Genomic DNA, 18,307 nt, shown 5'->3' with positions numbered 1-18,307 from the left:
TCCCCACCTCTGTCCTCCTCTAAATTCTACCCATATTTTATGCACACTACTGTATATAAAATAGATAATTAATTAGGACCTACTGTATAGCACAGGGAAATCTACTCAATAGTATGTAATAACCTATATGGGAAAAAAGAATGGATATATGTCTATCTATAACTGATTCACTTTGCTGTACATCTGAAACTAATACATTATAAGTCAACTGTACTCCAATGAAAATTTTTTAAAATAAAAGTAATTAAAAAAATAAATTCTACCTGTGTCTCAAGGCTTGGTTCAGGTAAAGTCTCTTTGACAGGCATTTTTCCAGCAATTTATCTTCCAAATGATTCCTTCAAAGGCTACAGCACTGAGTCAACTACACAGATTAGCCCTCTGTTTTTCATTTCTAATGTTTGTGTTTTGTCTCTTCAGAGTGACCACAAATGTATCTGGATTTTGAGGGCTGATAGATACTCACCCCTTCCCCACTTAGTAGAACTGTGACCTTGAGCAAACCATGCCACGCTTTCCACTCCATAAAATGGGGATAATATAACACTATCCTCGTAGAGTTACAGTGACAATCGATTAAAGCGCTGCTGGCTCACTGTTCGCTATTATCAAGGTTATCAGTGCCTGATGCGGGGATGTTTGGCTCAGTGTCATAGTAGATGGTCTCATGGGGCAAAATGAAGCCCCAGATTATGGTGACCTTAGTCTCCAGCATCTGATCTAATCTATGAATTTTTCTAACCCTCTCAAAGCTCACAATGAAAGAAAATATTTCCAGGTATACATAACATAGTCACATTTATTTGTATATGAATGCAGATACCCATAAACATCTTTCTACTTTTGAAAATATTTAAAATGAAACTCAAGTCATCAAACAAAAGAAAACTGACTTGCTTGTGAGGAATATGGGTACCTCCCTTTGGTAATTCTCTGCACCAACTGAAAGTGCCAACTGGACAGCTTCGGGAGTTATGATCCTGGAGATTTTACCACTCCACTTACCCATCACGAGGAGATTGGGAATGCAAAACTTCAGTTGTCCATATCTAGCTTTATTTGTAAGCAGTGTAGGAGATGTGTATTTAGGAGTAGGGGTCTCTGTCCAAAACACTTCCCTCATTTGCCTGTAGTCATGCCTTCCATTATTGCTTCTAGAGAGTTACTGCTCTGGGGTAAGTCTGCATATACTTTATTAGAAACGAATGACTTGCAGGCCTGTTATGAACTGACTTGTGTCCTCACAAATTCACATGTTGAAGCTCTAACCCCCAGTATGATTATATTTGGAGATGAGGGCTTTAGGGAGGTCACTAAGGTTACATGGGGTCCTAAGAGTGGGGCCTTAATCCAGTACAACTGGTGTCATCAGAAGAGCCATATACCATGGATGAGAGAAAACTTAGTCATGTGAAGATATTCTAAGAAGGTGACTTTCTGAAAGCTAAGGAAAGTGGTCCTGGGAGAAGCCTACCTGCCAGCACCTTGATCTTGGACTTCCAGCCTCCAGAACTATGAGAAGACAAATTTCTGATGTTTAAGCCACCCAGTCTGTGACATTCTGTTATGGCAGCCTTAGCTGACTAATAGAGGTGCAAATCCCACAAATGATAAATTCACCATATTTACAGTAATGTCCCCAAATAGACCAACGGGTAAGACCCCTGATAGTCATGAAGGAGAGCAGAAGATAGCTCTGGAACACAAAAGAGGCCACCTTAGCTGAAAGAAGGGATACTGTGAGAAGACAGGGAAGAATATTCCAGCATACAAAGTGCTGCCCAGGGAAGACAGGAGAGGAGGAGATGCCGAAGTGGGCAGCCCCCAGCAGTCCTGCGTGGAGGCAATGTGAGGCTTCTGCAGTCAGAGAGTTGGAAGGGGTAGGTCTAGATCCCCATTTCCCCTCCAGTGGGACCAAGGGATTAGAACTCTTGCCTCCCCAAGCTCTCATCATCTAAGCCTCATTTCCAGGAATTGGTACAGATCTGACTCATGGACTATACTTAAGCTGTACGTCTGAAGTAATTAACTCTGGTGACTGGTAGTATTATGTTGAACTATCTAACCTGGGGGCTATCTCAGCACACTCTGAGCCCCACTCTCTGCAGTTCCCTGACATGTCTAAGACAAATATAGACAGCAACCAGATGATGGGGTCAGGGTTTAAAAGGGTCAGGATCTACAGAGCATGGCATTTGGGGAAACTTTTTAATTGTTTAATTCTACCTCTACCTGTTTAGATGCATTTCCAAATGCATCTAAACAGTCCCCAAATACCTCTACCATAGAATGGTTGAATGATTCTGATCTGGGAGTCCAGAGACCTGAGTTGAAGACAGATCTATGCACATGATTTCTAGGTTGATTGCTTTTTTTTTTAAAAACACTCAATAAGTCTCCAGTCTTACAAGTCCATGTTTCTTCATTCATAAAGTATGAGAACTTTAGGTGGTGAGGTTTTCAGAGAGACCATAGTCTGGAAATTGGTATTCTAAACCAGGCACTTCATCACTAGCCCTGTGGCCTTTGGCCTCCATGCCCCATTTTCTATGTCTCAGTTTCCTTGTCGATAAATAGCAGGGATACATTTTACCATCCATAAGGATCCTTCCAGTTCCAAAATTCTGTGATACTATGGAAAAAATATTTGAGGGCAAAACCAGATAACATGTTCATGCCTTTGCATTAGCTCTGCAAGTGACAGTTAGCAATGCAGGGTGGTCGCTAGAACAGTACAATGATTCTTGCTTGACCTGTTTGACTATGGGCAGCATTCACTTATTGCTATAGCACCTCAACCAACACCCTAAATAATGCCAACCAACAAAATGTGTGACACTGTGTTAAGAGTGAAAATATACACACAGAGTGGAGAAAAGACCACCCAGAGGAGCTACTTAGAGGAGGCAGGCTTAAAGTGTATGCCAGTAAAAAGAAAAGAAACCACCCTTCACTCTCCTGACTGCCCTGATAAGCTGGGCACCAAACTGTCACCCTGAGAGCTCACCACACAACAGCCTGCATTGACTCCTTGGGACTCAGCGTCCTCCTATACACTTTGAAGCTAGAGTACCCAGCACGTGCCCAGCCTGAATTACAGTTAACCTGACACAGCCTTCTCTCAGATTAAATAAAAATTTACCAGGTAAAAGCCAAACATGATAAACCCTCCAACAAATAAGAGGATTTGGAAAAGTATATTCAAATGGAAAAGAATGCATAGTCAAAACAAGGCACCCATTGAAATTTACCAAGTAGCTCTTTTAATTAAAGACCATCTCCTTAAATTACATTCATTGCTCTTACTCTGTTCAGGGCAGTCCAGAGTGAATATTATGTTTGTTTTTGGATGAAGAAGTGCCAAGTTTAAAGGTAGTTTTTGGTTAATAAAACTGACCTATCAGCCAAAAGTCTTGTGTACTTTTAGAAACAAAGAGAAACTGATTTAATCCTGACTTCTAAGGATGAGAATGCATACTAATTTCCCAGCAACTACCATCTTAAAGGATATGCAAGGCACGTGAGAAATGAAAGACATTTAGACCTACTTTTCTGTTCCTTGAGCCTTCTCCCACCTGACATGACATTATATTAACACTTGTGTTTCACTGCTGTCCAGTGTGGACTTCACACAACTGCCAGCAAAGCATTCTAGAGATGAATTCTTTTTCTTTCCTTCACAAGAGCTAGAAATGGCTTCTCATCTGTCAGGGGAAAATTTTTTTTCATCTGACACTGATAGCACCTTGAACAATCAATTGCTTTATCTCACTATCCCCATTTCCCTCCTCTTAAGCTCAGCCCCCGTGAACTCTCCACATGCTTCTTGGGTGCCTACTGGCTTCTTCTGTGTTATCCAGAGTCACAAGCTTTCTCACGCTTGTGCCCTCCTCATGCTGGTTTCTATTTTATTTGTCCAATTCACTGCACTCATCTTGATCCCTAGCCCAAAACCATGGAGAAACTACGTAATCAGTATATACTGAAAAAAATAAAAGAATGGAAAGATGTGGACAAGCTTCCACTGTTTCCCTCAGTCTAGACCCTAATGATTCCTACTCGGTCACTTCAAGAGTTCAGCTTGCTCCATGAACCCTTCAGCTCTCTACCCCACATGAACCTCTTCTTTCCCTCAAAGTTATGGGGACTTTATTAGCCCTTTAAGGATGAATTTGATCTCTTCTTATGGTTCTCCAGTGCCTAACATAGAGTCAGATTCTTGGTGGGTTCCCCCAATTTTCCACATGAAGAAAGAAATTGAAGTTAGTATGGAGAAGACCTGGGTGCTGTATTGAACTCTCAGTGTGGTCTAAATTAACTTATGATCTTACTCCAGACTTCCTAAATCAAGTGATGTGGTCCTTGACTGTCCTGGCTTTGCCATCTCTGAAGTGTGGTGCTGTGCTCAGAGGGGGCAGGGGTTGGCTCCAGACTGTCTTGGTCATATCCCAGCTATGGAACTTCCCAGCCGTATGACCCTGGGTTAGTTAACTTAGTTCACTCCTCTGTGTTCTCAGGACCTCATCAAAGACTTGCCGTGAAGGTTACAAAAATTAAACACGTAAACTGCTTTGAACATGGCCAGGTTCATAAAATGCCAAGTTACCATTGGTCGTTATTCTGCTGCCACCACACTGGCCTTCTGTTACTTACAACACAGGATACCCCTTTCTACCTCAGACCCTTCACATGTGTGACTCCTCTCTTCATGGATTCTTCGCTGCTCATTCCTTCCCTTCAAGTTAAATGGCACTTTGTCAGAGAGGCCATTCCTGACGCATCCGCACTCTAGGTGAAGTCTCCTCTGACGTGACTCCATAGCTCCCTGCATATCGGCATCATGCCCATCACATTTGCAAATTCTTGTTCAATGAACACCTTTGAGGCTCGATAGTACCCTTCAAAAGCACAGAGGGATGTATTTGTCTTAAACATCCTTGGATAACCAACATCCAGCACAAAGATTACAAATAAATATTTAATGGGTAAATGAATCAATGGACTAACTGTAAAAGGCTATTAGAGATGCTTCATGGCTGTGACAGTCCCAGACTTTGGGACAAGGTTACACCCAATAATGAAATTACAAGAAGCAAAATAAAGTAGATTAGATTAGCTGCCTGGCGACCAGACAGAAAATGGGTATTTAGGGAAATGGAGAAACACCTAAGCCTAGACTAGGTTTGCCAGGATGTACTGGCCTTTATCATTAACTCTGCAAAACAGGAGGGCAGAAGGCTCAGCAGCAGCACATTGGATCACAGATATTTTTGCCGCCTATAATGAATCACCATGCACACATCCCCAGCGGTGTCTTCTTTAAAGGGAGCAGAGGATCCAAGCTGCCTGGATCATTTAGCAACGCTTCCTTTTAGCACCTGCCTAAAGAACAATGGTCTTCCCTTCTCTTCACTTATTTTTCTGGCTGAAGGTGGGGGGGGGGGGGGGGAGGGGGAGCCAAGTAGTTTAGCAACACATGGCAAAAAGGACAGATGAAAATACACTCAATGGCTACACACTGCCCCTTCCCCCAATCTACCTCTAAGAGTAGAAAATAGCTCATCATGAAATATTAAAGAAGGGAGCTTGCTCAGTGCCATAATCACCCACGGCACAGTTTCTAAAACATACTCACACATTGCCAAGCCTCCCAATTAATCAGAGGAAGTTAGAACTGCATGGCATTGGAGACAGCTCTAACAAGCTGGTTTTCAAGGAGTTTAAGAAACGTGATGATTGGAGCAAGTTGGGAGCACTGAGAATAAAAGACAATGTAGTCAGTGCATGGAGGCAGCGGTGTCACGGAGGGAGAGAAGTCAGGAAAATAAACTGGGTCTATTGGGGGATGAGTGCCTTTCTCCAGAATTACGTTCTCAAAAGGTGCCTCGTCCAAATGTCTTAATAGTCTCTTATTTGGACAGAACAGGTGGGTCCCTACTCCTGCGTTCCAGCTTTAGTTCCTCTAACCCTCCAGATGTAACAGGGCCTGAGATATGGACCACGTGCGCTGAAGATGGGGAACGCAGGAAGCAGGGAACAGGGTCCTGGACGGCCTTTACGCCTGTGCAGAGAGGAGGCGACCTGCCCCACCCCTGGCTTCTGCACAGCGGGAGATGAGGAGAGATCTGCAGATTAATTCACAGCGACAACCTTTGTGAAGAACCTCCGTGTTTGATCTTGAAAAGATTTCATAATTCTTTTGATGGCTTTGAGGAGAGAATGAGTGAAAAGTTAACTTCCCTTTTTTGATTCTTTTACCCAGAGTCAATAAAGTTCAGCTTTGCATGTTTGCTAGCTAGCAAGCCCTCCTTCCTGGGACTCAGAGATCAAGTTTGTGATGGAGAGAATTCAATAAACATGAGGCAATGTGACCCATTTGGGAACAAAGATGCCAATGTGCTCCTCTCCAAAGCGAACCTGGCTCTCCTCGGAAACTGTCATAAGCCTCAGCCAGAGAAACATTCTTGCCTCTTCCAGCAGGCACTGAGCCATTGGGGTGCTTGGCTCCTGACCCCAGGACTGTAGTGAGCGTCCCTTTCAAATAAACTGCCCTGGGCAGGAAGGCGTGATCAATAAAGAACCCAATGAGAGGCTAGCTGATTTTCCAAACTGGGTTCCACCAGTGTCCCTCTAAGTGACTTTGTCAAATCTGTCTCCATTCTAGGCCTTGGGTTCCCATTCTGTACAATGGGCTAATGTCACCCTTACCTTACTCATGGTTCACCATCAAGATGCCAACATTTCCCCTGCCGTCCCACTATGCAGCAGTCTGGAGGGGTCTGGCCTTCAGTCCCAGGTGGTACAGTATCAGACAGGCTAACTGGTGTTTCCGCTCCAAGGTCACTTTCAAAAGGAAAGTAAATTTTTATTTGAATAACGAATGGCTTATAAAAAGACCAAGTTGAGGAGTTCCCGTTGTGGCACAGTGGTTAACGAATCTAACTAGGAACCATGAGGTTGCGGGTTTGATCCCTGCCCTTGCTCAGTGGGTTAATGATCTAGCGTTGCTGTGAGCTGTGGTGTAGGTCGCAGACGCAGCTCGGATCCCGTGTTGCTGTGGCTCTGGTGTAGGCCGGCGGCTACAGCTCCGATTAGACCCCTAGCCTGGGAACCTCCATGTGCCGCAAGAGTGGCCCAAGAAATAGCAAAAAAAAAAAGACCAAATTGATATTTCTAATAAAAGCTTTAAAAATCTTTTACATTTATGCATTACCTACTCAAAAATATTATTTACATTTTGAAAATGTAAGCTATAATTTGGGAGCTTTTCCACTGATTTTTTATGTATTATTATATGTAGAGGCTTAACATTGTGCCTCCATTTTTGTTAGATCTGGGCTTTGTAATTTATCAGCAATCTCTTATTTTATAATCAATAACCTTCCCCCAAAGCATTTACACACCTTAGGGGCTTCTGCTGCTCCGGTGATAGAATGTCCTTTCCTGTTACGAAAATGGTCTCTTCCAGCTTTTGCCCACGGAGAGAGGGAAAAGCTTGCTTTCATTTTTTTTTTTTCCTTTCTAGTTCTTATTTCCTACTTCCTCATGTATCCAATTCAGTTCAATTCAACTGACATTTATTGAGCCCCTAGTATATGCCAGGACCTTTGGCTGGCACCTGATGCTACAGAGATATGCAAGGCACAGCTCCTGCCTTTGAGGGGTTTAGAATCTAGAGGAGGAAGATATCTGTCACCTTTTCTCCAGCTGAAAGGGCTATTAGAGAGGATTTATAATAAATCCCTTCATTTCGCAGAAGCTGTTACTAAGATCCAGCAAGGTAAAGTGATTTACTCAAGTGGCACCTTCCCCATGGCTGTGAAAGACCTGGAGTTTGGATCCCATGGTTCAGAAGCCAGGGTTTGTTCCAGCATGTGCCAGTAAAGGAATGAAAACAAAAACAAACCTGCGTTGCTTTATCCAGGGTGGGGATGTGAGACTGATTCCTCTTCTATGGCTCTGATAAGTAGGATACATCCCTGAGAAGTAATTTTAAAATACATGAACTTTTAAAATCCATTATTTCGTAACTTAAAAATTTATATTTGACATTTAGGGACTTTGAAACTATTTGACCCAGGCAAATATTTAATCTAATCCCACTATTTCCTGCCTTCTAACCCTCTTCATTTGTTCTTAAAGTTGAATGTTAATTCTAAGTGATCCAGACAGACCCAATCTTTTTTTTTTTTCTGGCTTGAAAACCATAATACCTTACTTTTTAATTTTACTATTTGATTGAGGTATAATTGATACACAAAACACTGCACATATTTAATGGGTATAGTTTGATTAGTGTGGTCATATATCCAAAACTGCCTAGGAAACCACCACCATATCCATCACCGCCAAAAGTTTCCCTGTGTCCCTCTGCTTTTTGTTTGGTTTTTGTGGTAAGAATACTTGAGATCTCCTTAACAAAATTTCAAGTGCAGCACGAATTGTTAACTCTGGGCACTAGGTTGTAAAACACATCTCTAGAGCACAATCAGATTGTGTAACTCAAATTTTATACCAATTGAATAACAGTTTCCTCACTTCCCCCATCCCTTAGCCCCTGGTCATCACCATTCTATCCTCTGCTTCTGTGAGTCTGATTATTTTTGGTCTCATTTAAAGGGTAACATTCAGTGTTTGGCATTCTGTAGCTGGTTTATTTCACTCAGCATAATGTCCTCCAGGTTCATCACTGTTGTCCAAAATGGCAATATTTCTTTTTTTTTATTTTTTTATATAATTATTTTTACTTTTTTCCATTATAGCTGGTTTACAGTGTTCTGTCAATTTTCCACTGTGTAGCATCGTGACCCAGTTACACATACATGTATACATTCTATTTTCTCACATTATCATGCTCCATCATAAGGGACCAGACATAGTTCCCAGTGCTACATAGCAGGGTCTCATTGCTAATCCATTCCAAAGGCAATAGTCTGCATCTATTAACCCCAAGGACCCTATCCATCCCATTTCCTCCCCCTTGGCAACTGCAAGTCTATTCTCCAAGTCCATGATTTTCTTTTCTGTGGAAAGGTTCATTTGTGCCGTATATTAGATTCCAGAAATAAGTGATATCATATGGTATTTGTCTTCCTCTTTCTGACTTACTTTACTCAGTATGAGAGTCTCTAGTTCCATCCACGTTGCTGCAAATGACATTATCAAGCACATGAAAAAAAGCTCAGCATCCCTGATTACTAGACAAATGCAAATCAAAACTACCATGAGATACCACCTCACACCAGTCAGAACGGCCATCATTAATAAGTCCACAAATAACAAATGCTGGAGGGGGTGTGAAGAAAAAGGAACCCTCCTGCACTGTTGGTGGGGATATAAGCTGGTACAACCACTGTGGAGAACATTATGGAGGTACCATAGAAAACTATACATAGAACTACCATATGACCCAGCAATCCCACTCTTGGGCATATATCCAGACAAAACTTTCCTTGAAAAAGTCACATGCACCCGTATGTTCATTGCAGCACTATTCACAATAGCCAAGACATGGAAAAAACCCAAATGTCCATTGACAGATGATTGGATTAGGAAGATGTGGTATATATACACAATGGAATACTACTCAGCCATAAAAAATAACAGGATTTCCTTTTTTAAAAAGGCTGACTAGAAGTTCCCATTGTGGCTCAGTGGGTCAAGAACCAGGCATAGCATCTATGAAGATGTGGATTTGATCCCTAGCCTTGCTCAGTGGGTTGAGGATATGACATTGCTGTCAGCTGTGGTGTAGGTCACAGATGCTTGGATCTAGCTGTGAGTGTAAGCTGTAGCTCTGATTCAACCCCCTGCCTGGGAACTTCCTTATGCTGCAGGTATGACCATAAAAAGAAAAGAAAAGAAAAAAAAAGGTTGAAAATACTACTGTGTGTATATCCTATAATTTCTTTATCCATCCATCTGGAGTGTTTCCATACCTTGGCTATTGTGAATAGTGCTGCAGTGAATGCTTGAGTGCAGTTGTCTTAAGATCCTGATTTTAATTTTGGGGTATATCCCCCCAAAAGTGGGATGGCTGGATCATAGAGTAGTTCTGTTTTTTAATTTTGTGAGGAACTACCCTACTGTGCTCCAGAGTAGGCTTATCATTTTACATTCCCACCAACAACATTAAATGGTTCCAACTTCTCTGCCATCTCACCCACACTTGCTATCTTTTGTTTTCAACTGCCTTATCACCTGTATGTGCATACCTCTTATCTGCATGCTATTTCCAGGGTGTTCTTGAAGGAAGCCTAGTTAGCCAGAGATTCTTATCACATATGAAGTGCACTGAGGACAGAATCATCCCTTCTGTTTCCTACTGCCATCTTCCATCAAAACCACCCTTCATGCAGGGCCCTTTCCTTAAGGATCCAAGCTTTCAGCAGGCTTGAATTTTAAAGCACAACCAACCAGCCAGCCTGAGCCCATCTTAAGTGGCTGCTTCTGCTGACCCCTCTCCTATGTTCCTGTCGAGAAGAACCTTAACCCAGTAGCCCAGGAGCAATCTCAGAATGTATGAAACACCCTTCAGGGACTTGTTAACAACCTTTTGTGTCTATCAATTCAGAGCAAATAATAGCCTATTCCATAAATGTCATGAGGCCTCAGAGATTATCTCATCCAATTACAGACAACTAAGGCTCAAAGAGAGGAAATAAATTGCCCAAATGTACATAGTTGGTGACAGAACCAAGTCTAGAATTCAAGTTTCTTGAAATCCACTGCAGTGCATTTTCCAATGTAATATATTTCTATTCAAAATTAGAAATACATAAGCAGTAATGAATTAGTAATGAATATTTACTGAGTGATAGAAGGCAAAGGCTTCATGATAGGGGAATGCAATGACTAAGACATACTTCCCCTTGGAAGATGCATTGAATTGTATTAGAGGCCGTGGAGATGGAAGCCCTCCGCACTTAGAGGAGTGTGGGAGCAAGACAAAGCTGTAGAGGTAGATGGGTTTCCAAGCTCCTCCCCATTTTCACTAGTTAATTAGGGAAAGTGTCCTCTGAGTTCCTAATGACTGGGTGACTCTGGGCTGGGCGTGGAAATCTAGCTTCTGATTTACACCCAGTAGTAGCACAGGCCATGGGGTTTACTGAGTCAGTAACCTATATTTTCTGGGTTCAAATCCCTTCCTCATCACTTACTACCAGTATGACTTTGTGCAAGTTATTTAAGCTTCCTCTGCCTCAGTTTCCTCATCTGTAGCCATTATCATACTCTCTACCTCGTAAATTCATTGCAAGAATTAAATGAGTTAATATAGGTAAAGGGCTTAGAACATGTCTGGGATGTGGCAAGTACTAGATAAGTGTTTGATAAAACAACCCAAGCTAACTGAATGCTGTAGGCTCTTTCAGATCAAAGATTCTCCGTGGGGACCAAGAAGAACTGTGAAGAGTTCCTAGTTATTCAAGTAAGGAGGAGGAAAGTAACGCCTTGGAACCAAATTCTGTGATGCATTCATGAAAGAAAAGATGCTTGGGGTAGAGTGTCCTTCGTCATTGCCCCACTGCCCTGACTCACCTCTGCCAGGAGATCCCAGATACCTGAGGTGACCCCATGTGTTGCTCCTCACCCTGAGATGATGGGTTTGGTCTTACCCAGAATCACAATCTGTTCTTGGTAATGCACTGAAGTCACATGGGAACTCGATTCTCCACAGCTCAGAATAGATCCTGACCTTGCTGTGGGCTCCCTACGCTAATGGTTTCATGTATTCCAGATTGCATTACTACCAGGAATTGATTTTTCAGCTCTTTAAAAACAGTCTATTTTGGTCATCTTTCCTCTACTCTTAGAGATGTATTTATTTCCCAGAAAGTGTAGAGACTCTTTAGACAAAATAAATTCTGATTACTGAAATGGAAGCAATCTGTTGTCCAGTTGTCAGGAAAGCTGGGAGGTTTTCCTTGGGAAATTCTTTTGTAGGTCAAAGCAAAGGAAATTCATCTCTCTAATGTAGAGGCCCAAAGTGAAACAAACAGTGTAACATCCAACTGAGATTTAAGAATGTCTGTAAAAGCTGTCAGGTACATAAAGCACAATAGTTGATATAGTGACATTATCCAATATAGTAGCCACTAGCTGCATATGGCTGTTAAGCACTTGAAATATGGCTGGCAGGACTAAGGAATTTCTAATTTTATGTGGTTTTAATTTTTGTGGGGGGAGGGGGTGCATACCTGCTGCATATGGAAGTTCCCAAGCTCGGGGTCAAATCAGAGCTGTAGCCATCGGCCCATGCCACAGCCACGCCAGATCCAAGCCACATCTGCAACCTATACCACAGCTCATGGCAATGCTGAATCCTTAATCCACTGAGCAAGGCCAGGGATGGAACCTGCATTCTCATGGGTACTAGTCAGTTTTTTTCTGTTGAGCCACAACAGGAACTCTAAGCCCCTCGTGACTTTAATGAATTTTAATTTAAAAACCAATACTTGATTCCATTACTGAAAACCTTTTTACATTGGGAAATTTTACTTAACTATAAATATTTTGTAATCTAAATATATATTCAGGATCCAAATTGAGCTGTGCTATAAAGTGTAACATACACTGGATTCAAAAACTAAGTTAAAAAAAAGAATGTAAAATATCTCCTTAATCATTTTTTCGTATTGGTCACTTGTTGAAATGACATTTTGCTTATATTGGGTTGAATAAAATATATCATTAAAGTTAAGTTCACTGGACTTTTCTAACATTTCTGTCATGTGGCTTAGAAAAATATAAATTACTTCTGTGGCTCACATTATATTCCTATTAGACAGTACTGTTATAAAGCAATTTCAAAAATACCAACCAGAGTTCCCGTTGTGGCGCAGTGAAAATGAATCTGACTAGGAAACATGAGGTTGCAGGTTGGATCCCTGCCCTTGCTCAGTGGGTTAAGGATCTGGTGTTGCCGTGAGCTGTGGTGTAAGTTGCAGATGAGGCTCGGATCTGGTGTTGCTGTGGCTCTGGCGTAGGCTGGCAGCTACAGTTCCAATTAGACCCCTAGCCTGGGAACCTCCATATGCCGAGGGTGTGGCCAAAAGACAAAAAAAAAAAACAAAAAAAAAACTATTTCTTTTTTACAATAGCCCCATGAGTTGCTTAAAATAGGTACTATAATCCCTGGTTTAAAGATATAGAAACAAAGGTTCAGGTAGTTGTGGTTTACCAAGGCTTGGAATAAGAGCCAGAGCCTAACTCCAGGGTTTCTGATTAAAATCCAAGGCTCTTCCAGTGTCTCGAAACTGCAGATGAAATTTAAGAAAGGCCTCTTGGACTTTTAAACTGACCTGTTTTAAAGGTTAACAGTAAGCTTTGTACTAAGCAACTAAAGAGAGACTGACATATCTTAAAACAGCCACATAGTCCAAGCAACAGTCAAATGAACATGCGCACATAGAAACAATTGCAACACGTGTACTACTTTCATTTGGCCTTCACGTCTGCTTGGGGATCCAAGCATTTCCATGATATAAACAAGGTATCCAGTATATCATATACCTTTCCTCTGTATCATGCAGATAAATCTGGACAGTGGGGTTTGCCCAGTAATTTCAAATCCAACAAGCTGACTAACTAGAGGAAGTTAAAATGTAGGTTATATATAACATCAAGAGGAAAACTATAAGGAACCAAAACGTAAAGAAGGAAATGTCTGATTAGTAAATTGTGGGAAAAAACTTTGTGGAAGTGATAAAAAAATAGAACTTACAAAATGAAGAGGAACAACCTGAAAGGAAACATGGACGATTGTAAACAGTCAATTCTTCCTCCAACTACTAGTAGTTAGTGGGGATAATTTAATAAGCTAACATGTTAAACTACACCATAGGGATGCAATCAGCAAAATATAAGTGTGTGGGAAATGCTACAGTCCGAAAACAATGTATGTCAAGAGAAATGCAAAAGAAATGAAAAATTAACACGGAGACTTACAAAGACTTAGAAGATACAACAGTGACAATTTGTGAATCTTGAATTCTGATTTAAAAAAAATTTTTTTGTCTTTTTAGGGCCTCATCTTCAGGGTATGGAGGTTCCCAGGTTAGGGGTTGAATCGGAGCTGTAGCTGCTGGCCTATACCACAGCCACAGCAACACTGGATCCAAGCTGCATCTGCGACCTACACCATAGCTCATGGCAATGCCAGATCCCTAACCCACTGAGTGAGGCCAGGGATCAAACCAGCATCCTCATGGATGCTAGTAAAATTTGTATCTGCTGAGCCATGATGGGAACTCCCTGAATTCTGATTATTTAAAAAAATTTTTTTTTATTTTAAAAACTTCAATCAACTGGAAATTTGAACATTGTATATTTAATGAGAAATTGTTGAATTTTTTAGCTATTATCATGGAATTATAATTTTTCTAATAATCCCTGTCTTTAAAGGGTACATTTTACATTTACAAAATATTTACCAATAATATATGCCTGATATTTGCTTCAAAATACTGTAAGAGTAGTTTAAAATCTGGCATAACCCTAAATAATTGATAGTTCTATACAGATAAAAATAATTGAACAGAAGAATATATATCACAGCCCTTGCTATGGTCTAAATATTCTTCTGAAAAGCTTACTACCCAAGATTTCTGAGACTTCTGCTTTTGGCTGTGATAGACTAAGTGGTATCAGACTAGATCCCTCACTTTAATAACTAGAAAATTGGTCAAAATATAGGAAACAAATACAGACTGTGACCCAATGAGAAAAGATAAAAATGTAAGCCTAACGATAGCTTTTGTTTTTTGTCTGAAGACATATTCCAGAACATAAAGCCAGGAGGCAAGGTCCTTAGCAGAGCAAAGAATTTTTGTTGAGAAAACAGAACTCCAAGTCCGGGAAGCTGGTGTGGCTGAAATACTCAAGTTGATTTACTTGAGAGAAGGGATCTGTGCCGAGAAAGAACTCCAGAAATCTGGGAAGGGATCTCCTAGAGTTTTGTATGAACACTAAACTGTGGCTGCAGAGGATAAGACTGCACAAGGCTTGGTAAAGAACAATTACTAAGGAACAATCAAGTACCAGGGAACTAGAAACTGAACAGCTACCAGAACACACACAGGACTAGGAGACATTCAAATCCTATCCAGACCAATAAGAGACTTCATTGAACACTTAGAAAATTTCATTGAGACACAGAAATATCATGCTTTAACAGTGGGATTAAAATCATTGTAGAGTAAAATTTCCAAAATCACCCTAACAAAGCTTAAAAATAAGCCTCAAAGAACAAAGCTGATCCAGAAGTAAATTAACTGCTTACCAGAATAAAATCCAATACCATTTAAATCATATGCATGTAAATGGGTGTATTTTATTAGATATGTAAATTACATCTTTAAAAAGTTGATTTTAAATGCTCAAAAAAATGCATAAAAGCGAGCAGAGGAAAATGAATGAGGGTGCAAATGGGCATAGACTGGCCATGAGCTGATGATTTTGGAAGCTGTGTGATGGCTACTTAGAGATTTGCTGTTACTCAAAATTCCCTATAATAACAAAAAAAAAGTTCTTGATTTTTTTTTTTTCAAGAGGGAAATAGACTGCTGGTTGTGACGGAGGAAATGTAATATTGCCGATGATTGTTTTAGCCTCTCCATAAGCCTTTTCTCTTTCTAAAAATTTATTTTTATTTTATATCCCCAATTCTCATTTCATTCTCATTACCTCCTCAAAGGCAATCACATTAAGTGGTCTATATCCTTGGAAATTTGGGTATATTTGAAAGGTAGTATTGCCTTTGGTATATTTGTAGTTTATATGTGTATATATTGCCATAGATCTCATTCTGTTTTTGTTTCTTTCATTCTGAGCTATTTAGAAGTTATATGTAGTTCTTCATTGCACTGATTGTTGAAAGGGTTTTACTTATTCATTCCTCTAATGAAGGATGCCTCAATTGCCTCCTATTCCTCAGTTTCATCAAAAAATAAATAAATAAATTCAATTTAAAATAAAAAAAAATTCTTGCATATGTCTTAGGTATCTGTATACAGGTTTTCCTGTGGAATTTAGCCAGTAGTGGAAATGCTGAATCTTAGGCTATAAGCATACCTAATTTCCATCAGAACTCCTTCCGCAAAACATTTTCTTCAAATGGCTTTCCATCCTATTCAGAGTGTAATCCAAATTCTTCAAATACATACAATGTCCTTGTTATCTGCCTTTCGTTTCTCTCTCTTATCTCATTTCCTCTTATTCTCCACCTTAACTTCCTCAGATCAAGCCACAGTAACTTTGCTATTTCTTCAACACCTTTTTTTATTTAATCTTTTTTTAATCATGATTTTTATTTTTTCCATTATAGCTGGTTTACAGTGTTCTGTCAATTTTCTACTACACTGCAAGGTGACCCAGTCACATGTACATGTATACATTCTTTTTTCTCACATTATCATGTTCTATCATAAGTGACTAGATATAGTTCCCAGTATTATACAGAAGGATCTCATTGCTTATCCATTCCAAAGGCAATACTTTGCATCTATTAGTCCCAAATTCCCAGTCCATCCCACTCCCTCCCCCTTCTAGGCTAGGGGTCTAATTGGAATGGTAGCCACCAGTCTATGCCAGAGCCACAGCAACACAGAATCCGAGCTACGTCTGCGACCTACACCACAGCTCACAGCAACGCTGGATCCTCAACCCACTGAGCAAGGCCAGGGATCGAACCTGCAACCTCATGGTTCCTAGTCAGATTCGTTAACCACGGTGCCATGACAGGAACTCCTACATGACCTCTTTTTAAACTATGTGTTCTCTTTTGTCTCTTCTTGTTCCACTACACCATTTTGTTTTAAATACTTATGCCTTATTGTATGTCTTTATATGCTATACATCATATAGTAGCCATGCCTTTAGCTCTTTTATGAAAATTCCCTTAGCCCTGGCCTCATTCATTCATGAATCCTAATTTTATATATTAAATTTGCCTTTTTTTCCAAAAATACCTTGTAGGAAATTTAATTAACTTGAATTTCATTGAATATAAAATAAATTTGAAGAAAAAATATTAACAGAATTAACTCATTGCAGCTACATACACAGTGTAACTATTCTATATTTTTTTGAGTTTTCAAATGTTTCACATAAAACTTTAGAGTTCCATTAATTCCTTCGTCCATCATAGGTTTTAATGATATTTTAAGTGGTATTTTATTGTCTATCTTTTGAAATTGCTTAATTGTTGTATAGATCATTATCATTTTTATAGAACTCTCTTATTAATACTAACAGCCTGATTTTCTAACATTTTCTTTGTAGATAACCTTATCATCCATGAATAACAACATTTTTCTCTTTCCTTTCCCTAACTTTATACATTTGAGATCTTTTCTTTTCTTCTTATATTGGCCAGAGCCGCCAATACTGTGCTGAGCAATAATAATGATGATGAATATCCTTCTTTTAGTCTTATGCATTTAAAGTTTTCCTGTTGGACATGATGTTTGACGTCATTTTTAATATCCTTTATCTTATTAAGGATATTCCCTTTAACTCCTGTTATTTGATAGTTATAAATTATAAGTAGATTTAAACTTGATCAGCTTTTTTTTTTTTTCCTTTCCTGACTCTATGGAGATAATCACATGAATTTTGTTCCTTTCACTTAAGGTAAAAATTGTACTTTATGAGGTTTTTTTGTTTTTTAGTTTTTTGTCTTTTTGCCATTTCTTGGGCCACTTTCATGGCATATGGAGGTTCCCAGGCTAGGGGTCCAATCAGAGCTGCAGCCTCCGGCCTACGCCAGAGCCACAGCAACAAGGGATCCAAGCCTCATCTGCAACCTACACCACAGCTCATGGCAACGCCGGATCGTTAACCCACTGAGCAAGGGCAGGGATCGAACCCGCAACCTCATGGTTCCTAGTCGGATTCATTAACCACTGCACCACGATGGGAACGCCTGAGTTATTTTTAATACATTATTTTGATAGGCTTATAACTTACATCTCTGCATCTGTGTTCATAAATAAAAGGTATCTATAATTTTTTTTTAATGGTGCTGCCTTTACCTGAATCTTGGAATCAAGGTTCAATTTCCTTCATAACTATGAAAAATATGTGTCCCTGTGTATTGTATAAATCAAGGATTATCTCTTCCTTGAACTCACTTATAAATTATCTGAGTATTTGAATTTTTTTTTCTGGTGGAAGGAGGAGACATCTATGGACGATAACAAATAATTAACATCTCTGTCATTAAAGTCTCAAGAGGAGAGGAGAAAGAGAGTGGGCTTGAAAAAAAGTACTTGAAGAAATATGGCCCCCAAACTTATCAAATTTGGCG

At 40.0% G+C, this 18,307-nt stretch overlaps 1 long non-coding RNA gene across 1 annotated transcript in view; it reads right to left on the bottom strand.

Moving 5' to 3' along the window:
- Nucleotides 1-18,307, bottom strand: part of LOC125111188 (uncharacterized) — a 219,506-nt gene that overhangs the window by 68,976 nt on the left and 132,223 nt on the right. The window contains exons 5-6 of the long non-coding RNA XR_007130840.1: nucleotides 7,907-7,979; nucleotides 6,709-6,843 (exon numbers count right to left, since the gene is read on the bottom strand). This is a non-coding gene — a long non-coding RNA (uncharacterized LOC125111188). The remainder of the gene's footprint in view (nucleotides 1-6,708; nucleotides 6,844-7,906; nucleotides 7,980-18,307) is intronic.

This window comes from Phacochoerus africanus, chromosome 11, assembly GCF_016906955.1.
Source record: "Phacochoerus africanus isolate WHEZ1 chromosome 11, ROS_Pafr_v1, whole genome shotgun sequence".
Taxonomy (NCBI): Eukaryota; Metazoa; Chordata; class Mammalia; order Artiodactyla; family Suidae; genus Phacochoerus; species Phacochoerus africanus.
This window is presented reverse-complemented; position numbering and strand designations above follow the sequence as displayed.